The sequence below is a fragment of the Rattus norvegicus genome, chromosome 8 (assembly GCF_021556685.1).
Source record: "Rattus norvegicus strain SHRSP/BbbUtx chromosome 8, alternate assembly SHRSP_T2T, whole genome shotgun sequence".
NCBI classification, from domain to species: domain Eukaryota; kingdom Metazoa; phylum Chordata; class Mammalia; order Rodentia; family Muridae; genus Rattus; species Rattus norvegicus.
Window position 1 is genome coordinate 120,904,886 of NC_141541.1, and position 24,357 is coordinate 120,929,242.

Sequence of the window (24,357 nt, forward strand, 5' to 3'; positions counted from 1 at the left end):
ATGGTGAGTTCAAGAGTGTTTATTTTGCAATTTTTCTTTACACCGTAGTTGCAGTCATTCTGTTAGTGCCCTAGAGATCTCCTGCTCTCTCTGCCCTTCCCTCTCCACACAGAGAATTGGAGCTGGAGCCAGTCAACCTGCAGTCTCTTCACCCTACCGGGCTTTCCAAGTGTGGTGTGCTCTGAAGGACAGGAAATCATGGCAACTCCATCCTGGGGTTTCCCCTGGCCACATCTTTCTAGCCAGACACTTCATGTGAGATAATTAGAGTCTAAACATCCAGCCCTGCCTGCTACTCACTAGCTTCATGACTTTGGGAATGTTATAGAGCCTCGGTGACACCAAGAAAATATTATGTGTGCCATTGCTTTTATTATGAAGATGGACTGTCTGGTGCATATAAAACTTAGAAGAGAAACAAACATGGTGTCGGCTGTGACGTAATGGTCGTATTTCACTGATATTGGTCTCCTTCATCTTGTCAAAAATCTTGATCGCCCTTATTATTCAGCCTGTGTTTCACTCATTAGTTTGAACTTGGTTCCAGATTCAACAGACTACAGCCTGAAGGTCAAATCTAATTCACCATCTGCCTTATAGAGTTTTGTTAGAAGATAGTCATGTCCATTCTTTTCCAGACAGTCTGTGACTGCTGCCATAGCAGCAGAATTGAGGGTTGAGTCAGACTCACCACAATACACTCTTATGAAGTTCAGGAGTCCTGCCTAAGGGCTGCTGCTGCCCACAGTTGGCTGAGTCTTACCACATCAAGTATCTTTCTTAAAACAATTCCTCAGAGAGATGCTCACAGGCCAACCCAATATATACCATCCCTCACTGAGACTCTTAGGTAAGTCCAAGTTATGCCCAGTTTTAAACAAACCATCACCAGGATGGAGCACAAAGTCAGTCCATTGTCTGTTAGCCTGTTAGCATGAGTGGATCAGCAGGCACATGTAGTGTCCAAACCAACACAGACTCTGATGTCTCGCTGTCCTGCAATCAAACATAGAATACATGTAATTACTTCATTCTGGAATGAAGTGTATAAAAGCATCACAAACATGAGACCTACACATACACGAAATTCATGCAGAGATCAGTATTTCCAGTACTCTGCAGCCACAGCATTTGCTAAGCCTCATCGCTGCATCCTATCAGGAAAGCAAAGCAACAATTGTGGTATCGTGTTCTTCTGGCAAATAAGTCTTAAGCCATGTGGTGCTGAGGTGGGACGGGGGAAGCATGCTTTTTCTGTCTAATCCCTATCATCTTCACCAACTCAGCCACCCAAGACACCTCATCTACTTCACTGAAAGACAGGTCCTCAAAGAAAGGGGACACAAAGACCAGTCTTTAAAAAGAAATTAGAAAAGGTGCAGAGACCAGGAGTTTTGACAAAGCCCCCGCCCTGAGAAAAGGAAACAAAAGAACTCTTCTTTGTGTGCTATTTTGGCCACATGTGATTAATAACCTGTCACGCACGGTCAAATAGCACACAAAGTCAAGAGAACCCAAGCTACAGCAAGCTAGCATGGCAGCTCTGTTCATCAAGTAGGGCACATCTCTCTGTGTAAGGTGACACGCTGTATATACAGAAACACATTCCCGCCACTCTGCTTCCCTTCATCCTGAAATTATTTTCCATGCACACTCTCTCACTCTGTGTGTGTGTGTGCATATATATGACCATGTGTGAGCATATGTATATTTGTGTGAGCATGTGTATATTTGTGTATGTGTGTGAGCAAGTATGTGCATGTGTGCGAGTAATGTATGTGCATGTGTGTGCATATCTGTATGATGTGTGTGTGGCTGTGTGTATGTATATATTTGTGCTTGAGTATATGTGTGTGCATGCATATGTGTCCATATGTGTATGTATATTTGTGTGTGGATGTGTATCTATATGTGTGTGGGTGTGCATGTGCATGAATGTGTATGGGTAGGAGTGTGGGTGCACATGTGTGAATGCATGTGCCTATATGCATGTTTATGTGTGTGAGTGTGTAAGCATATATATGTGCTCGTGCGTATATGTATATGTGTGTGGATGTGTGTGTGTTTGTGTGTATATGTGTCTATATGCATGTTTATGTGTGAGCGTGTGTGTGCATGTATCTGAGCGTGTGTGCATGTGCCTGTGCATGTGTGCGCACATCTGTGTGTGTGTATGTGTGTGTGTATGTGTGTGTGTATGTGTGTTCTCATTTCATTCAATGGGCTGCTGCGAAGGCCGTTATACTGTCTACATAGCCCCAGAAACAGATCTTCCCAGGGTTGAATGAGGAGGAGGCTCAACAAAGGATAAGGAATTAAACTGGGGAACTTAGAAAAGAATGAGATAATGAACAGATCACCATGGAAACCAGGTCATCATCTACAATCTGATACGGCTCTGTCTCTAACATGCTGTGTCCTGAGAAATGGGAGAATCGTTCCGTTTTTATTCATGAATGTTAGCCTCATAGAAATACTAAAAGTCTGGTCAGAGAGCTTCAGAACTCCTCCTATTAGAAAAGCAATACGTAAATGAGGTTCTTAAATTCCCTCTAGAACAGAGAAATGCAAACCTCTTTTTGGCTCCTGAAAGGGTTCTGATTTCCTTCTGATTCCTTATTAAACTGACTGCCACATTTCACTTGGCTTCCCATAAACATCCTTACCTTCCAAGCCACCCTTTAATAAAAGACGCTCACAAGAGCACCCAGAAAAATTGATGCCAAACTATAACGTTTGGCTTAAGTGTATGAACTCAGACTTCCTGTTTCAAAAGAGTCCTCCACTACCCCTTCCCCTAAATGTCCCTAGGCTGGCTGATTCCCTAATTTGGACTTATTTATAGTAAACTTAAGCAGCTTATAGTAAATGTAAAGTTACTTTAAAGTGTCTATTAAAATACTGAAATGTAAATCAATGTAGGACACCAAAAACCTTAAGTATAAACAGAAGATGAGCATGACCCAAAGGGGGGACGATATGCATCTAATCATCCCAAGCTGTTCTCAGTGAAGCAACCATTTGATGGATGCCTCTTGTGGCCAAAACCATAGAGAAAGAAAGCAGAAAGATGGGTAACTTAGAGGGGTATAGCATCCTTTCAAGCAAGCCAAGCCACTCACTGTGTGTGCCCAGAGCCAGGTACATAGTTATGGTTCTTAAGCAATTCACACATGAAGTCATGTGCATCCGGGCCAACCAGCCCCAGAGGGTAAAGAGGAGAAGGTATGGAAGCAGGAGATTGCAAAGAATACCTACAGAGCACAGAATGGCATCTCACTTGGTCTAAACAATGTTAGCAGTGGCCATCTGACCTCTCACATGCTCACTCTCAACATATTGATTTCTAGCTGCTATGAGGAAAAATCTGGAAGAATATTTTTTATTCTCTGACTCAGATCTATTCCAAGTGTGGTGCTGGTAAAGATGATGATCATGACAGATGATGATGATGATGTTGATGGCAATGGCGATGATGGTGATGATGGTGGATGATGGTGATGATGATGGTGCTGATGATGATGGTGGTGGTGGTGATGATGATGATGATGATGGGGAGGGTCATGGTGACAATGACAACAAGGATACTGTGCAGACAGGCAATATTTTTATGAAAATGGAAGGCAAGTTCAAGAGTCTCCAACCAATTCCCAGGTGAGAGAGTTGTTGCCAAGCAACTGAGCAAATTGCTCAGATAATTTTCAGGCAGTCATAGTGCAACTGGGCCATCCCAGAGTCCTGGCTCACCTTCATACACCAGATAAAGCACACAGTGTAGACGCTAACAACGCCTCCATGGTTTCTCCATCTTCTGCCTTCCCCTCAAGTTGAGACTTGGTCCAAATGAACCTGGGTAAAATATGATACAATCCCTTAGGAAAGTACAAACTGACCCTTCTTCCCTTTCCCTGGTAACTGCAGAGCACACATGCTCCATGTCAGGTGGCTACAACCCCAGGTGACATGAGGAGGACAGAAACTTCATTGTGCTGAGTCACGGAGATTTCAGGGTCTTCCCTGTGGGAGAGAAAGCACCTTACTTTTTACAGAGACCCAAGGTTGCATTACCAGCATGCACATGCACACACAAATACACACACGAGAGAGAGAGAGAGAGAGAGAGAGAGAGAGAGAGAGAGAGAGAGAACAACTCACAACCATCTGTAATTTCAGTTCCAAGGGATCTGACATCCTTTACTGGCCTCCTTGGGTACCAGGCACTCCCATGGTTCACAGACATGCATGCAAACACTCATGAAAATAGATAAATTTAAGAGAACAGTCACTTCACTTTTTACAAGACATAATTTATTAATTTTATTGGTACTAAATATTTCAGTGTAAGTATTTTTATAAAACTATATACTTAGAGATTCATAAGGTGGGAATATCTTTGTATATGTACTTTAACCAATGTAACAGAGAGAGAGAGAGAGAGAGAGAGAGAGAGAGAGAGATCTCATGGCTCCCTATAGCACGCCTTTTTAGTGTAAAATGATACAAACATGATTGGAAAGATAAATGGTGGGTGTCGGCCTAGATAATAAACAGAGAAACAGAACACTTAGGCGTGCTTGTCACGCAACTTCCCCAAGTGGCACAAATGCCACCCCTGTTAATTTATAAACACTGGCATCGGATACTGACCGGCAGAGTGATTGCAGCAATTAGAAAGCAATAGAGTAGTTTCGCTTTGTATTTTTAACATGAATACACTTCTGCCCAGAGCCCATATCGAATCCACCCTCTACTGCCTCGACTTAATTGTTTCTCGTTCGCCAGTCAATTTCACCGACAGCCAATGCTGCTTAAGCAGCCAGATGTTCCTGCTTCTGTATCCTGACAACTCATGTCCTTCTCACCAACAGGACCTAAGACAGATATCATACAGCATGGTGTAGACTGCCTGTTTTCTTCAAGAATATCTATTTAGGGCTGGAGAGATAGCTCAATCGTTAAGGGCATTGGTGCTTTTGCAGCGACCCCCGGTTCCATTACACACACACACACACACACACACACACACAGAGAGAGAGAGAGAGAGAGAGAGAGAGAGAGGGAGAGAGAGAGAGAGAGAGAGAGAGAGAGAGAGAGAGAGAGAGAGAACAGCTCACAACCATCTGTAATTTCAGTTCCAGGGGATCTGACACCCTTTACTGGCCTCCTTGGGTACCAGGCACTCTCACAGTTCACAGACATGCATGTAAAACACTCGTGAAATAGATAAATTTTAAGAGAACAAAGCACTCATTTACTGGTTTGTTATCGATCTTGGCAAACTTGTCCTTTCAAACTCATGCCTCTTCTGTTTGAGAATATTTTTCTAGCCTTTCCTTTTAGTTTATTTAATGATTTTCCTCAATTGCCTTCAACTTTTTCCTTAAGGGTCTCATCGTGATTGCCGAGCGCTGCTGCCTGAAACCAACAGGAGTACACACTTTACACTTCCCACGTGTGCCAACCGTTCAACTCCTCACCTCAACAACCTCGGTCTGCTTCAGAGCTACGCCCATTGGAAGGCTATCGGGGCCTTAATTTTGCTGAGGGCTTTTTCTTTTATTCCTAGTCAGATTCCCAAGGGCACAAATGAATGTCTAGCCTGTCTCTTGGATTTGAAGTGCACCTTCACCATATGCCGCATCACCTGCAGCACAGCGGGGAGGGTGCCCACGCTCAACCCCTAGAGGAAACGACTTTAGTGTCTCCATTTCCAGTGATACTTGAGTGTTGGGGCAGACCTAGTTTTATTACCTCGGGTACTGTTATTTATTTGTAGTGGAGGACGACCATGGCCTTCTAATCCTCCTGCCTCTACCGTGTTAGGATCACAGGAGAGTACCGCCACGCCTGCTCGATCTCGAGTGACTGGAGAATTTTGTGCTCTGTAATGTTTGCCAAGAAATCATTCTTGAAATCCTTGGGGACTGGCATCTTTCTAGGAACTAAATTTAGATGTGTCTTTTGTGATGTCTTAAGTTCTATACTGTGATTTTCCCCTATTTCTCTTATAATTAATTGTTTTAACAGCGGCTTGTTTTTAAAGTATCTATGTTTTCACTTGTGTGATCTTCATTAGCATGTATTCATTCAGAATGCTGCTTTATCTGATCGGTGTGCATAGCCAGATCGAACTGACTACATGGTTACATCTTACTCATTACTGGTAACTTATTTTCTTAACTCTTTGTATCTCTCTAATTACTTTTACAAGAATTTTGTCTCTTTTATTGGTCCCCATTCTTTAAAGACAGAGGGAGGCTGGAGAGATGCCTTAGAGGTTTAGAGCACCTGCTGCCCTCCCAGAGGACAGGAGTTCAGTTTCCAGCACCTACATCTGGTGGCTCATAATCACCTATAACTTCAGCTCCAGGAGAAATGATGCTCTCTTCTGACCTCTCAGGGCACAGCATGCACAAGGGCAAGCACACACACACACACACACACACACTCTCACACACACACATACACACACACATTCACATACACACACACTCACACACATCCACACTCACACACACATACACACTCACACATACACACATACACATACACACTCACACACATTCACACATACACACACATATACACTCACACATACACACTCACACACACACATACACACACTCACATACACATACACACACACTCACACACACATACACATACACACTCACACACATTCAGACATACACACATATACACTCACACATACACACACACACACAGATACACACATACACACACACTCACACACACATACACACACATACATACTCACACACACACATATACACACACACACACACACACACACACACAAAGGTGGGGGCGAGGGAAGGAGGGAGAGTGCCAAACCCTACTGTGTTGCTTGCTGTTCTCTGATGTGTTGATTCCTATCTTCATTTTGGGTCATTTCTTCCTTGCAAATGCATTAAAGTAATCATTAAATGCAATCCATCAAGCTCTATTACTGATCTGTTTTCATTCTGATATCTAGGTCATATTCAAAGTAATACTTCTTACTATTACTTTTACTTTGGAATTTCTTTTTTTTCTTTTTTTTCTCCTTTTTTAAAACTTTACACATTACGGAGTCAACTGTAGGCTATTCTGCTGGCTACCTTTCTGTCAACTTGACACAAGCTAGAGTCATTTTGGAAGAGGGAACATCAAATGAGAAAATGCCCCCACCCAACTGGCCGGAGGACAAGTCTGTTTGCACTTTCTTGATTGGTGATTGATGTGGAAGGGCCTAACTCACTGTGTGTGATGTCACTCCTACACTGGTGGTGCCGGATGCCATAGAAAAGCATAGAAAATTGTGTGTCCCCTTTCGGTTAAAATCGCATGCAAAAAAGTAATGTTCATCCCATCCTTTCTAGGATTTCTTCCTCCAATTCAGTTATCAGTACCTCCAGAAAGTCTCATATGGCTGGATAGCACATATTCTGTATGTTTTCACAATTGGGTTTGACAGATAGGTCTCATGACCCCTAAACATCTTATTTTCATAGTATTCTGCAAGATGTTTTTTAAACATGGGAAACTGCAAGTAAGACCAGAATGGACATGCACACCCGAGTGCCTATGCACACGCATTTATGTGCCCAACACAAGAATGTTCCTCTGCTCTTGTATGTGTGTGCACATGGGTGTCAGTGTATACATACATGTTTTGTAGCCCAAAATGACCACTGTGTTTGAAAAGTGACCAGACCAAAAAGGGTCAAAAAAAAAAAACCCCACTTCCTAAATATCTGTATTGATTCTTTAAACACACACTGTGTTGCATAACAACTAAGGCAGGTCCTATAAAATACAGTGAGTTCTGTTTCCTAGGTAGGCAGGGGCATAAAAGGAAACTTAGGGGTTACTAGTTCTGGCAATTCCAAAGGGCGGGTGAGAGAGGGTTTTAAATAAAAGACTAAAATTTAGAGACTGAGATGATGCTTGCTGTGAAAACATGATCTCCCCTGTACCCACAAAACAGATGAGTGTGGCTGTTCACAGTTACGGTCCTAGCACTGGGGAGGCAGAAACAAGATGATCCCTTGAAATCATCCAGCAAACACACACACAGAGGCACACACAAGCATGCACACACAGAGAGACAGACAGACAGACAGACACAGACAGACAGAGGCACACACAAGCATGAACACACACACACACACACACACAGAGGGAGGGGGTGGGAGGCACACTCAGGCATGCATAGAGAGAGGAGCACATACAAGCTTGCATAGAGAGAGGCATACAAGCGTGCACATATACACACACAGAGGCTCACATAAGCACACACACACACACACACACACACACACACACACCCCTCTGCACTCAAGACCTAATGACAGATAACACTTCAGTTAATACAGAATTTTCTTTTAAACCCTGTCCCTTTAGGTGTCAAGTGGTCATAGCTTGCTGTGCCTTTAAATAATACCTTGCTGTATCCTAAAATAACCAAATTTGTAACCATGCCCTATGGTGCCTTTCAACTTCATTCTCGATCTCACATTCACGGGCTCATGCTGGCTCCCACCATCTTGCCTGACTCCACAGAAATGGTCCCTTTGGAGTCCACCTGCACTCCTAAATGCATCTGAGGTAAAACTCAGAAAGATCACTGGCCCCACAGGGTCACTGCCATCTGCCAGACCCTGTGGTTGAGCCGATTCTGTCGTTTGTTTGCAGGAAGAGTGACTTTGCTCCATGGCTTGCAAAAGTGAAGAGGTGAAATCTAGGCTCCCTGGAATGTATGCGTGAAACACGCTGCATTGGCATTCAGTAGCGGACAGAGAGGAGCTCTCTTCATCCATCCTGCAGAAAAAGATGTATTCCTATAATCTCAACTCTCAGGGTGCCAAGACAGGAGAATCATGAACTTGGTATCACTCTGGGATTCCTATGAATCCTGAGGCCAATATGGACTGCATACAAATCCTGTACAAAGAAATTGTGTAAATATAGAAAGACACATCGCAAAAGAGATCTGGATATTAGCACAAATGTTTGAAAGTGAGTTTGATGTGCTGCCTTCCTTTAAAAAAAAAGTGTTTGTCTTTTCTGCACACTGTTTTTCCCTTTTATGGTCCTCAAGTGGATTGTACCCGCTCACAAACTAACAGAGGTATCGGGGATGGGTCATGTATGAGTCATGTATGTAAATGGCCATCTCAGGAGGAGAGCATCATGGGTAACAAGCCATCCTCACAGGTCTGTTTCTTCCGGAGGGCAACTGCACCCATAAGATGCACTGTGCCTTTGATGACAAGTGTCCTGATAGCCTAGGACAGTGCCTGCATGGGTACTAGTCCATCTCATCAGCATCCAGCTGTGGGTAGCTCAAAGGGCTACCTTTCCACCATAGATGGCCCTGTTCCAAGAGGCCCTGGACACTCCACTAACTTTGCACACTCGTCTCTCCTTCTTAATCGTTTTTTAGTCATATGGTGAAAACCCAGTGAATACCATAAAGAGAAAATGAGACACAGGTGTCTGAACACAATCAACCCAACCCATTAAAGAGATTTAAGCGAGCTACTCTGTCCTTCAGTGGGATTTTGTGTGTAGAATACACCCACTTTCACAAAACAGAAGTCAGGTGTGTGTTCCTGAGAGATGCCTGGCTGGTAGGCCCGAGTTAGAAGAGAGCCGTGTTGCTCCAGGGGAGATTCCTGACGGGCTATTTATGTGACAGTAATTCTTGAGAAACAGGAACAGGCATCTACTCACCCCAGAGAGGGAACTGATGACAGGACAAAGTAAGGATACCAGTGAACTCCAATCTGGGAAACCAATGAGCGCTACTGGGGTGAACTACTGGAGTACCAGTGAGGGGTAACAGAGAGGAGCGTGATTGACAGAGACAGGGGCATCACTCTGAACCCCACTGCAACACTGGTAATGAAAGCTGTGACCCTGGAACTCTGGAACGTGTGGATCGAAAGGTCCAAGAGTCTCTCTCCTCAGCTGCCTACTCTGCTTATGGAATCTTGAAGATGGAGAGCCTTGTGAGTCTGGCAAGTGTCATAACTTCTGGACACTTCTGAGTTGTTTACTTCCTGAGTCCTAATGAGCCATCTACAGAGTTTACTGGGTTACTGGGGCCTTCTCTCCAGGATGGGAGTTTTCGATTCAAAGCACACTGCTATTTAACGCTGCTCTCTCCAGGAGCTTGGGAAGCCACTCCATGCCCAAGTCCAGAAGCAGGCAAAGCCGGATTTACCACCTTGTTTCCTCCTAACCCCTCTTCTGAAGCCAGTGTCCATTCGTAACCACAAAGAGTCATCTTTCTTAGCCATTATCTGTCCCTGGTTCCCTGAATCTCAGCCAATGGCCAACCTTGATATATACATAACCCTAATCCAGCTTGAAAACGTTAGGCTGAGTATAGAAGACCGTTGAATGGCATATGGACATTGTCAGATAACATGTGACCTGGATGTGGAGGTGTGACTGTTTCTCTGGTCCATTCGGCCAGCTGTGACTTGTCCTAGTGTCAGGACAGAGGTCAAGTCAAGCCTTCCATAGTTCTCCGTCCAAGGGATCTCAGGAGTGAATGCTGTCTTACAGTGGTAAAATCTCAAAGGAGCCCTCATATGGGTCATTAAGACAGATGCTTTTGGAAGGACATCCTCATGTTGGGTAGAGGATGCAAATCTGAAAATGCTACTGGTCCACGCGTCTATAATTGACATGGCAGTCCTTCCACGGAGTTCATTTCTCCATCTTGAGGAGGAGGCTAAGAGAAGAGAAAAATAGGTAAACAAAGTCAAAGCCTAATTAACAGTCTAGTGGCCAAAACAACTGATGAGACAGTTTACCTCTTCTCTGGTCTTCAATTATAAAACACCCCCCACACGGTAAAAAGGCCAAGAGTATCAATTATAAAACACCCCCCACACGGTAAAAAGGCCAAGAGTATCAATTATAAAACACCCCCACACGGTAAAAAAGCCAAGAGTACTTCGACGGCGGATTTGCCTCATCTTGGAAGACCACCGTTCAGAAGAGCCTCTCAAGGAAACCCACCACGAAGGGAAACCACGCCACTGACCATGCTAAGACAGCTCGCTAAGGCACAAGTTTCACAGCGGGGGGGGGGGGGTGGAATGACAGAAGGAGCCTAAGACCGAAAACTTCCTGCATGGTTGTTGTTACCATGGTTACCAGCAGAGGCACCAAAAAATGAGTGCGCTCCGAAAACACCAAACAGGAGTATGGGAAGTATAAATAGTCAGTGCTATTTTCAGCCCAGAAATAAGCGAGCCATCACCTCCTGACTTGTGCTGCTTCAGGGCCTTAGCTGCCTCACAGCATGGATGACTAACTCCCCAGAGGCATCCTTTCTCCGAGACGGGGAAGGTGAGGCAATCATCACCCTAGTCTTCCTGACCTCAGACAGGGCCTCTCCACGGCTTGGTTCTGTTTTCACAGCCCTTCATGTAGCAAGAAGGTAGGAAGTAACACTCCGAGCGGCCCTCTCACACCTCAATCTTAAGGAACTCGCGGCGGCGACAACAGTTCTCAAGCTGGGTGGAGCGGGGGAAAGTTTGCTACGGTGTCACGGTTATCTTTTAAACTTCTTAAAGATTTACTTACTTTACATGTGTATGAATGTTTTGCCAGGATGTAAGTGCACCGTGTGCGTGCCTAATGCCGGCAGGCAGAATTTAGGAGAGAGCATTGGATCTCCTGAGGGTAGGGTTACAGAAGGCTGTGAGCCACCATAGGGGTGCGGGGAACCAAACCTGGGTCCTCTGCCAGGGGAACAAGTGTTCTAAACCACCTCGCCATCTCTCCAGCCCTGTGATATCAGCTTGATGCAACCTAAAAGGCACCAGGGTCGAGGGACTCAATGATGGGGTGTCTACTTTGTGAGCATGTTTACGGGGCATTGTCTTAAGTAAGTTAATCTACGTGAGAAGACACAGCCCAGTGTGGGCGGCACCATTCTCTAGGTAGGGGGACTGAAATGTATAGGAGTGGAGAAATCCAGTTCCGCATAAGCAAGCAAATGAGCCCATATGTACTCATTTCTCTCCGCTCTTCGCTGGACCTGTATGACCAACAGGCTTAAGTTCCCGTTTCTGTGACTTGACTTCTCCACAGTTACAGACTATACTCTGGTATTTGAAGCTGGAATAAACCGCTTCCTCTACTCCATTGTCAAGGGCATTTCATCCCAGCAATAGAAGTGAAGCTAGAACACATGGTGTGGGCTGAAGATTCAACACCCCCAACACCCTGCGCTCTGAACAACGTATTTATTGTTGTACTTTGGATTAAACAAAAGCCGTGCCGATAAAGTCTATGTAACAGCACTGAGTGAGCGGTGTTCTCAGAATGACCAAACAATAATGCTAACATCCCATCTAGCCACATTGTTCCTTGCCATCTTTTGCCATTTTCTGCCCCCATCCCTACCAAAAATAAAAAACAAAAAAATAAATAAATACAAGGCAAAAGGTTTGGGTTGACATGTCCTAGGAAGGAAGTTAGCATTGTGAAGGTAATTGCCAAAACCCAGTGCCTTGAAAAAGCTGTGAAGGTCTTTTTAGATACAAAAGGAAAATAAACACTCTATGGGACTTGCTGGAAAACAACTAAAATAGGAGGGGATATGGAAGTAAAGTTTAGAGCAGCGACTGAAGGAACGGCCATTCAAAGTCTGGCCCACATGTGGCCCATATATATATATACAGCCACCAAAACTAGATAAGGTTGATGATGCTAAAAAATGCATGCTGAAAGGGACCAGATATAGATCTCTCCTGAGAGTCACATCCAGAGCATGTCCAATACAGAGGTCAATGCTAGCAGCAAATCACTGAACTGAGAACAGGACCCCGTTTAGGGGAATTACAGGAAGGATTGAAAGAGCTGAAGGGGCTTGCAACCCCATATGAACAACAATGCCAATAAACCAGAGCTTCCAGGGACTCAACCACTACCCAAAGACTATACATGGACTGACTCAGGTCTCCAACTGCATATGTAGCAGAGAATAGCCTTGTTGGGGCACCAGGGGAAGGGGAAGTCCTTGGTCCCGCCAAGGTTGGAACCCCAGTGCAGGGGAATATGGGGGGCAGTAAGGGGGATGTATGGGGGGGAATACCCGTATGGGGGAGGAGGAGGGGAGGGGATGGGGCTTATGGATAAGAAACTGGGAAAGGGAATAACATTTGAAATGTAAGTAAAGAAATATGTCTAATAAAAAATTATTTTTAAAAACTACAGCATATAAAATAATGCCGAGAATAAGCCGTGATCCGGGAATAGGACAAGAACCTTCTTCCATCCCCAAAGCTCCAGCAACATCAAGGAAGAGAGAAGAGAAAGAATGTAACATGGATACCCGAGGAGCTATTGCAGGCCCTACCTCTACCTGAGGAGCACCAATGGGAGCAGAGGGGAGGGAGACCCATTTTACTTTAGGAGTGTGGCCACGAGTAAATTGCTCCAACTCCAATTGATGTCCCCAGGTTCTCGCAACACTAACTGGACTCAGTGGGTTATAAATGAGAGAGGGAGGGTGGGAGGGAGGGAGGGAGGGAGGGAGAGAGACAGACAGACAGAGAGACAGAGAGAGAGACAGAGAGAGAGACAGAGAGAGAGACAGAGAGACAGAGACAGGCAGGCAGACAGACAGGCAGACAAACAGACAGACAGACAGACAAAGACAAAGAAGCTGGGACAGAGACCAACTGGAAGAGGAGTGTCTGGATTAAGTTGAAGGGGAAGAAAAGGAAAGATAAGATCAATACATGCTATCTACTTGAATGAACTTTTCATCACAGAATAAATAAAACTATTATTGATTTTTTTTTTTAGTGCAATTAGTCCTGTTAAGAGGAGGCGGTAAAGAAAACAGAAGTAAGCAGCAGTAGGAAGCCCTGTACAATGACAGAACTTATCTGAGCTACACCAAGCTGCTTCTGCCAGCCGGGACCAACAACTTCAGTCGCCGCCCCCCCCCCCCCTCGTCCCCGTGTTCTCAAGGAAAACTACAGAGCGGACTGGGGCCTGGCCGTGCTCATGATGGGATGGATAAGGCATGCGCAGAGAGCAGGCTAGGGCCTGGCAGTTGCTCACGTTGAACTACGGACCCTTTCCTGTCAGTGCTGTCTGGCCAAGCTACATGGAAGTCACGAAGGGCGCTATGGAAGCTAACAGTGGACAAAGGAAACTGAATAAGATGGGTGGGTTTTCCATGCTCTGTAGGGACCTCCATCACAGAAGGCACTATATGAGGAAAAGAACCAGCTCCCACTCAGAGACAAGGTAATGACTCACAGGCAGGGAAGCTCAGACCAGAGAATTCTGACAGAGAACGGACTTGTCTGAGGACATTGACTTAACTTGTTTCAGTTGCTGAGACTGAAGGAAACTGACAGGGAGGGTAATTAATCTGAGTGAAGGAAGAAATACTGACCCAAGTGAGGAAGAAATACTGACAGAGAGTAAAACAGCCTCATACTTCAGATTAGTGCTTATTTTATTTTATTAATTTATTCATTTGAATTCGGTCTTTACTTTCCTATTTTTATTTTATATCTTATTATTATTGATAACTTGGTTCTTTGATTGTTTTATTGTTGTATTTTGGCTTGAGTATTGCTGAAAGAAGATGATGATTGTGCTAGTTAGTTTTTATGTCAGTTTGACACAAGCGGGAGTCATCTGGAAAGACAGATCCTCAACTGAGGAAATGTCAGTCAGATGTGCCAAGTCTGAGGGCATTTTCTTGATTAACCACAGTTGTGAAAAGAACCAGCTCGCTATGAGTGAGTCTACACTTGGGCAGGTGATCCTAGGTTGTTTAAGTAAGGAAGCAGAGCAAGCCACAAGAAGCGATCCAGTAAGCAGCAAGTTATCCCTTCATACCTTCAGGTTCCTGCATTGATGACCTCCCGCATTGATGGACTGTGACCTGGGAGGCTGTATTAGTTAGGGTTTTATTGTTTTGAAGGGACACTATGACCACAGCAATTCCCATAAAGGAAAGTATTTAACTGGAGCTGGGTTACAGCTCAGAGGCTTAGTTGGAGGTGGGGTGGGGGTGGGGAGCAGTAAGGAAGCATGCAGGCCAGCATGGTGCTGGAGAAGTAGCTGAGAGTTAAACAGCGGGATCCAAAGGCAGCAGGAACAGAGTGAGACACTGGGTCTGCCTTGAGCAACTAAAACTCCAAGCACCGCCCCTAATGACACACTTCCTCCAACAAAGCCACGCCTACTCCAACAAGAACGTACCTCCGAACAGGGCCCCTCCCTATAGCTCTATGAGGACCCTTTTATTCAAACCACCTCCAAAGCCAAACAAACGCTCTCCCCGCCCAGTTTTATTAGTCATGGTGTTTCTTACAGTAATGGACTGCAGGCAGAAACAATCATTGTTGTTTCTTCACACTGGCAATGAATATAAAGAGCATCGCTAACCCAAGTTCAAGTAGGAATGAAAACAAGAGTTGATTACATATATATTATATATATATATAATATATATATACACACAAATTAATATTATAAAATTATCAAACTCAGGAAGGGACATCTGGAATTATATTTACAAACATAACCAGCAAACTTGGATATTATTTTTTCTTCCTTGCATGCCCCATTTGACTACATTTGTATTAAAAATTAACATACATGTTTATAAAACACAGTAGTCATTGTTCTCTCAAAAAAAAAAAAAACGAATAATGTAAACAAAAACACAGCCTATACACAAAAGCCAGGGGAGGAAGTATGTTTCCCTTAGCAACAGGGAAGCAGATTTTTTTTAAACGTAATCAGCATTCTATGAACATATAATTTAGCAATCAACAAGTAACTGACAATCAGCTTGTAAATTATTCATGTTTTAATTTTTCGGCTGTTTACTCTGCTCAAATATTTATTTATCCCTTTATCCAAACACATTCATTCAGGAGTCCTGGACTTTTGAAAAGAAGAAGAAAACTTTGTATCAAGCTGAGTTTAAAGGGCAATGCTAGAAACTGAAGTCCAATAGGAAGAAAAGGAGCTAAAGTTCACAGGAAAAGGCACACCCATGTTAAACAATCTACAGGATAATTGGCTGATCAAAACTGTGAACTGTTAGAAGGCTGAAGGTCCAGGACTACATTACCTTTGGTTATTAAAAGTGTCCTCAATAGTCATTTATTACCCTCCTCAGTATTTGACTTAACATTCTCCTGACTGTCAGAAAATCTTTTTGGACCGTGGGAACAAGACCCCTGCATCCACCAGCCCCAAGGCTTAGAATGTCATCAGACAGCGCCTGAAGCCTCTAGCAGTTTCTCCCCACCTTGCCATAGCCCTCCTACCTGGTGTCTTCACCAGTGTGTTTTTAAGGTAACTTGTTATGGCTTTCTCTGTTACCATTACCATGAAACCATTTCTATATTGAACCAAGGTATAGCAGTTCCTAACTGCAGTCCCCAAGGCATAGTCACCACACAAGTGACTCCAGAACGAGCTGTCTCCTCTTCTCTTTGAGGTAACATCCAACTGGGGACAATAGCCCAAACTCTACATGGTTCCAGTGCTGCATACTTGATTGAATTTAATTTCTTTAAAGCCCAATTTCAACTTCAAATACTATCTTGTCCCCTTACCGACATTCAGTCTTCTAAGCCACATGAGAAATGCCTGCCACTCAATGTCCCCTTCTCTGTTGTTCATGACATCCAGACATGGCTACCTTTGACTCATTCCCAAAAAAGTATACAACAGGTTCTCCTATGGATCCATCCCCATGGTCCCGATTGTGTCGTACCCAGGCTGGCTCCCTATTCAGGCTACTCTCCTCTTCCCCTTTATATCCATTATTATAAAGTGTGTGTGTGTGTGTGTGTGTGTGTGTGTGTGTGTGTGTGATTGTGTGTGACTGTGTGTCTCTGTGTGTGTATGTCTGTGTGTGTATGTGTGTATGTGTGACTGTGTGTCTCTGTGTGTGTATGTCTGTGTATGTGTGACTGTGTGTCTGTGTGTATATGTGTGACTGTGTGTCTCTGTGTGTATATGTGTGACTGTGTGTCTCTGTGTGTGTATGTCTGTGTGTGCCTGTGTATTTATGTGTATTGCATTTGTGTATGGATGTATATATGCGTGTCTGTGTATCTGTGCCTGTGTCTGTGTGTATATGTGTCTGTGTGTGTATGTGTGTGTTTGTTTATGTGTTCTATGTATGTATGTGTGTGTCTATGTGATTTGTGTAGGTGTGTCTAAGTATGTGTATCTGTGTGTCTGTGTGTGTTTAAGTGTGTGTGTTTGGTGTGTTTGTATTTTGTGTATATGTGTTTGAGTGTGACTGTATGGGTATGGGTGTGAGTGTTTATGTATATGTGCATCTGTGTGTGTCTCTTCCTCCTCTGTGTGTGTGTGTGTGTGTGTGAGAGAGAGAGAGAGAGAGAGAGAGAGAGAGAGAGAGAGAGAGAAAGCCAGAGGTCTCAGAGACAGAGACAGGGAGAGATGTGGGGGAACTGGAAGTGAGGAACAACTCTGTGATGTTACCCTTTCTCTCCTTGTACCTTTCTATGGGTTCTGAGAGTCAGGCTTGCACAGGTCACCAGGCTTGCAGACAGCACCATGACTCCCTGAGCCCTCTTGCTGGGCCCTCTCTCCCCCCTTTTATTCCACTTTCACCCATTCCTGGGTAAGTTAGTTTCCTCCTTGTAACAAAATACTTGACAAAAATAACTTGAGAGTTTTCTGCTCACAGTTTGACACTGCTAGGGGGTGTGAGCAGGAGGAAGGGGAAATCACAAGGAGATGGAAATGGCTGTCTGCTGGAGGTCTGTGTGTGGTATCCAAGGTGATCATGAAGAGGGGGTGGGGAACCACAAGGAAAGAGAATGGTTCAGTTCATCCAATCTCCACTGTGTTAGGATGCTGAGATGTTGGGGTCCCAGCACCCACACTATACCACTCAAAATTTTCTGTACCTCTAGTTCCAAGCGATCTGAAGCCCTCTTCTGGCCTCCATGAGCAACTGCTGTAACTTGCACAGAGTCCCACATATGTACATACATGGAAATATTTTTTAAATGAATCTCAAAAGAACATGTAGTTTTTAACTCTATCATCCAAAATATATATCTGACAGGAAATTGAGACAAGATCAGAAACTTCAATTTTCCCTGTTCTTTATCAGACAAAACAGATTTCTAATGTTCGATTAATATTTAATTGTGATATAATCATTAAGTACTATAAAAGACAATTAAAAAACCTAAATGCCTATTATGAATATATAAAAACACGACATTTCTGGTACATTCGTGGTATAAAAATATTACTGAAAATTGATTCAGTAATTCTAATTAATTTTTATTAAGAAAAAATATATTTCTCAAATGAATTTTGAAACCCTATAGTTTAATATTAATGACTTTTCTCCAGAACATGGGATTCAAGTTCGTTTTAATTAGAGTTTTTCTATGTGCAATGTTTTTGTGGTTATTATTTATTAAGTTTTAAATTGTACAATTAAAAAAAAGAATTGCCTTGTCAGAGAACAAGAGAAGAGGAGAGCTCTGATTTATGGATGTATATCCCTAAATAAGTTTGATCACAAAAGTTAATCTGCTCAGAACAAAAGGACTTTTAAAATACAAATACACAATGCTAAGTTTCACAAGGGGAAAAAAAAAGACCTAAAATGACTCTCATCTCAAAGGAATAAGAGCTACTTTATTCTGAAGCCAACTGTTCAGGAACTCAAGATTCAGACAGCATGTCCCTCTGTCATGTCATGAAGTTTTTTAACAGTACCAGAGAACAACAACAACAAAGATAATAAATCAAACTATTTAAAAACAATACTTTGGTTGGGGGTGGCAGAAGAGACGGAAGTGTGGTTCCAGGGTTCTTTCTGTGATTCCAGAAGACTGGGATTTGGTTCCCAGCTCCTAATGAAGGCTCACTACAATCTAACTCCAGTTCCAGGCCATCTGATGGCTTCTTCTGACCCCCACGGTCACCGGGTATGCACATGGTGCAGACAGACTCATGCAGGCACTCCAACACACACGTGAGATAAAATAAATACATCTAAAACCATGCGTAAGTAGGAGCATCACAGAGATGGGTTACAGCACAGCAACAAACATTCCAATTCTCCCCAACACCAGTCAGCCAGCCAGCCACGCAGAATTGTTAACACAGACATGGCTTCTCTCCACCTGAGAACTCCTGTCCACAAACCCGAACCAGTCAGGGAAGTTTAAGGCAGATTTGAAGTTCCTCTTAAGGAGTCACAGAATGCCCATCTTCGCTGAATAAGTGAAAGAAAACTGAACAGGTCTAAGCATTGAAATAGAGATCTCTTTTAAGATGGCCAAAACGGCGTTGAGAAAGCCTTTTCATGATCCGTCCTCTATCTCTAGAGAGATGAAAAATATTAATTTAACTTAAATACGAAGGCTTTTAAATCTGCAGTAAAGGCATCTTTCCTTCCTTCAGTAAAGATTCATGTTGTGATTTTCTTGTATCTACAGATACAAGTTCAAGCATCTGTCTCATCATGTGAGGAAGCATGTCTTCCTCACGTACCTCTGACGTGTTGCCTACGGCAACTGACCCTAAGGAAAAGACTAAAATACCCCAACAGCCACGTAACTGACTCTAGTCCAGTTATAATACTGTCACAAGCCCTTTGGCAACCTGTACCCTACTGCTGAATGACCTGTTCATTCTTCCCGATGCTGATATCTGAGAGAATCAGAAGTTAACTCTCAAGAGAAAGCCAGACACCACAACCAAAATAACCAAAACCAAGAAAAAGACAAAAGCTGGAGTTCTCAAGTCTGTCTGAGGATATTCAGAGCAGCACCGTTAAAGAGATGGAGCTGGTCAAAAGCCTGAAGATGGGTGAGCAAGCCAAGCAGAAAGGCCTGACAAGTGTCACGGTTTGCTGTGATGACCACTATGACCAAAAGCAACTTAGTGAGGAAGGGATCTAGCTGGCTTATACTTTGCCATCATAGTCCATCTTTGACGGAAGTTGGGGCAGGAACTCAAACAGGAGCAGAGGCCAGAACCAAGGAGGAAAGTTGCTTGCTGGTCTGCTCCTAATGGCTTGTTCAGAACCGACTTTCTCATACAACCCAGGACCTGCTCAGGACGGCACCACCCACCCACATAAACCATCAATCAAGAAAATGCCCCACCCACATCAACCATCAATCAAGAAAATGCCCCACCCACATCAACCATCAATCAAGAAAATGCCCCACCCACATCAACCATCAATCAAGAAAGTTACTCCTACTTTTTTATTATAACTGTATTTTGTTTATGTGTTATGGTTTCCAATTCGGTGTTCTTATGGTGCGTGTGTGTGTGTGTGTGTGTGTGTGTGTGTGTGTGTCACATGTGCATGTCTGAATATATGTGTATATGTGTTTCTCTGCTTTTTCTTTGTTTCTGTTTTTTCCCCTGTTTGTTGGTTTATTTTGTTTTGTTTGTTTATTGGCTTGTTTGTTTTCTAAACAGAAACAAGACAGATAGGACCAAAGGCCAGGAACACACTCGGCTTTGCATCTTATTTCCATTCCTTAAAAAAAAATTTAGATTTTTTTCATTTGCTACAAATTTATCTTTAATGTCTTACTATTCTCCTAAATTTTCATATACAAACATATATATAGAGAGAGGGGGAGAGAGAGAGTCAGTTTTATGAACCCTTCACAATATCCCATCCAAAATCCCCCCACTATCCCAACATGCCTCCCTAACAACTGAGTCCCTGTGTGTGTGCATGGCCAAGGGGCCACCCACTGGGAACCTACCAGTAACCACGCTCCCAAAGAAAAATCACTGTCATAAACAGGAGTCAGCTGTCTGTCAAGAAATTACATATTTACATATTTATACTTACATAATTACATATTTAAGAGGTGCAGCATCATGTTGCGATATGTAGTAAAATAATTGAATCAGGTCATTAGTATATCTTGCTCCTGCTCTCCCACACACCTTTTCCTCCCGTACAGTCTATTGACATCTTCCTTTTTCTCTGAGCTCTAGCAGTATTTATTATGTTATATAATATAGCAATATTCTATAGCTAGAAGGCTCTCAAATCTATTTTCTGCAAGGAGCTTCATTGTTCATTGGTTTATATAACATTTATTTAAGTTACATTTATGGTGATCTTACCCCCAGGAGGGTAAGGAGAAAAGAAACTGTGTGTCAAACTGCATAGGACATTTTTCAACCAGTTATTATTATGGTTTTCTCCTTTAGGAGAAATTACAATAAAAATTATATAACTGTGTGTGTGTTAGATATTAAGTGTATTTTAGTTTGAACTATGCAATAAATCAGTGAGATCTAGCGAAGTATATGTTTTTATTTGTATTATATGTGGAGGGCCCAGTAATCCTATTTTATTCTTCTTCCTAGCATGATTATTAATGGCTCTCATTTCCACTCCCAGAAAGCTCTTGTTTTGGAAAATAAATTATATGGCCATTCTAATCATTTAACTTTTGTCCCCTTACAAAAGCAAAAAGTTAAGAATAATTGGGGCAAGTGCCTCTGAGGATGTGAGCTATTGAGAAGCGATTCTTCACCTCTGATGTTACAACCTTGGGGAAAATGAACCCATGCAAAGCTAGTCCTGATTTGTTGAACAAGACCAGAGAAGGCGGTGCGTTGTGACAAAGGTAGTGTGAGGACAGACAGGATTGCCGCATCGGATGGGCACATCCACACTCCCTCAGCCTCTTTAAATGACCTTATCCATCATCAGAGAACGGACCTGCTTCCTGTGACACCCACCTGGGCCACTGGAGCTCGTCTTCCATTAGTATTGTTACCAACAAGTGAGACACAGTTTCTTTTGGTAGATTTTGCAAGGGTTCATGGGAAATTAAGTACTGAGTTAGTAAATGATACAAGTCTATCCAGAAAACAGACTTCAATAGCCTTCATTAAGGATACTTTTCTCCCATCACATATTTTTTGATATAAGATCTTTTACATTTATATTAAAGAGAAACTTTCCAAGATTCTCTAAATTTGTTTGGGGGCTTTTGTTTTGTTTTTTACTTAATATTAACACTCTGTGACCTTGATGAATTATTCTGACTTATCCTATTAATGGAAATTCATCTGTTTAAAATAATTTGTCCAAATTGATTTCTTAATTTTTACTACTGTTTTGATGAGACAGAAGAGAAAGGTAGAAAGGAAAAGACACATGGACACACACACACACACACACACACACACACACACACACACACACACACACACAGCTTATATATGCAATGCTAGAAAAAGACCTTATGCTTGGATATTCTTATTCAGCACTAGGAGATCTATATGTGCCCAGGATTGGGGTCTGGGTGCCACTAAGCCCTCAAATTTAAGTGTCCAAAAATTTAGAGAACAATGAGAGGAGAAGGAAATATTTTTCATTTACTAGCAGGAGTCTTTTTTAATAATATGCAGATATTTTGGGCACCAGCAGAATGACCCAGAACAGGCAATATGCTGGTTAGTTTTGTCAGTTTGACTAAAGTAGACAGATAGGAGGAGCCAGAGCCTGGCTGAGGAATCGCCCCCATCTGCTTTACCTGTGTCGAGTCTGCAGGGCATTTTCCTTGATTGGTGATTGATAGGGAATGACTCTGCTCGCTGTGGATGGTGCAGCTTCTAGACAGGTAGCTCTGGGTTGTATAAAAAAGAACACTGAGCAAGCCAGGGGGAGTAAGCCAGTGAATGGAGTCCTCCATGGCCTCTGCTTCAGTTCATGCCTGTTGATCTGTCCTGACTTTCCTCAGTGACTGACTCATCGGCAAACATAAGCAAAACAAAACAAAACACAAAAACAATAACCCTTCCCCAGGTTGTTTTTGGTCCTGGTATTCATTGTGGAAAAACAGACACTAGGAGAGACAACAATATTGCTGGGAGATAAATGTTTTCTTAGCTCATAAATCATCTGTCCTTTCTCAAGGTATTCCATCTAATCAAGCAGAAGAAGGCCAGCTCATACCAGAAACTTCGCCCCAGATACCCCAGGTCATGGGCTTCAGCTCATCACCCACATCCCTGGTTACTCCTTCTGGGAAAACCATTTCACACTATACTGAGTTTGTTGGAAAACCTAGCATGACCATATCCCCACTTCCTCTCCCACCCTCATACACAAGGAGCCTCCCACTTCCTCTTCCGGCCACATACACAAGGAGCCTTGGTGCACTTAACTGTTTATCTCGGACTGGCTTCAGTGGGAGTCCACAGATATGTTTCTAGTGTGTAAACCAATGTCTAAATCCATCACAGCACATGGATGCTTCAGGAGAGTATGAGCCACCTGTCTTAGTTGGGCTTTTATTGCAGTGAAGACACACCCTGGCCATGGCAACTCTTAGAAAGGAAAACATTTAATTGAGGCTCGCTTATTGTTCAGAGGTTCAGTTCAATATCATCAAGTCAGGAGCCATGGCAGCGTGCAGACAAACCTGGTGCTGGAGAGGTAGCCGAGAGCTCTACAACTGGATCCAGAGGCATCAGGAAGGGAGGGAATGTCACGCTGAGTCTGGCTTAAGCATCTAAGACCTCAAAGCCCACCCCCAATGACAGTTCCTCCAACCAGGCTACACCTCCTAGTATTACCATTCCCTATGGGCCTAGGAGGGCCATTTTTATTTAAAGAACCACATGACCCAAAGAGAATTCTTTAGTCAGATTACATGGCCAAGTGGTCAGTATCTCCCTTCCCTATCTAAGACTGTTAGCAAAACTGCTTCTATTATCGTCAAGGTTACCAACAATGAAACCACTCTGACATCAGCACGTGGGACATACCAAGTAGATGGGGTGCCTCTCTCAGCCTTGCCTAGCTCTAGAGCCAAGCAGGCCTTTTACTGAAGGGACTGGCATTCCATGACTAATGTATTAAATGCAAGTTTCTTTTTTTTCCATCTTTATTAACTTGAGTATTTCTTATTTACATTTCGATTGTTATTCCCCTTCCCGGTTTCCAGTCCAACATCCCCCTAATCTCTCCTCCTCCCCTTCTGTATGGGTGTTCCCTTCCCCATCCTCCCCCCATTACCGCCCTCCCCCCAAAAATCACATTCACTGGGGGTTCAGTCTTGGCAGGACCAAGGGCTTCCCCTTCCACTGGTGCTCTTACTAGGCTATTCATTGCTACCTATGAGGTTGGAGCCCAGGGTCAGTCCATGTATAGTCTTTGGGTAGTGGCTTAGTCCTGGAAGCTCTGGTTGGTTGGCATTGTTGTTCATATGGGGTCTCGAGCCACTACAAGCTCTTTCAGTCCTTTCTAAGATTCCTTCTCAGTTCAGTGGTTTGCTGCTGGCATTCGCC

General features: G+C 43.3%; 1 long non-coding RNA gene across 1 annotated transcript; it reads right to left on the minus strand.

Annotated features, from left to right (window-relative positions):
• LOC102554003 (uncharacterized) lies at positions 1 to 23,772 on the minus strand. Its single transcript, XR_015627406.1, has 3 exons — positions 23,490 to 23,772; positions 3,748 to 3,849; positions 1 to 996 (listed from the first exon to the last, which is right to left on the minus strand). It is a non-coding gene; the product is annotated as an uncharacterized LOC102554003 (long non-coding RNA).
• Positions 23,773 to 24,357: the final 585 nt, after the last annotated feature.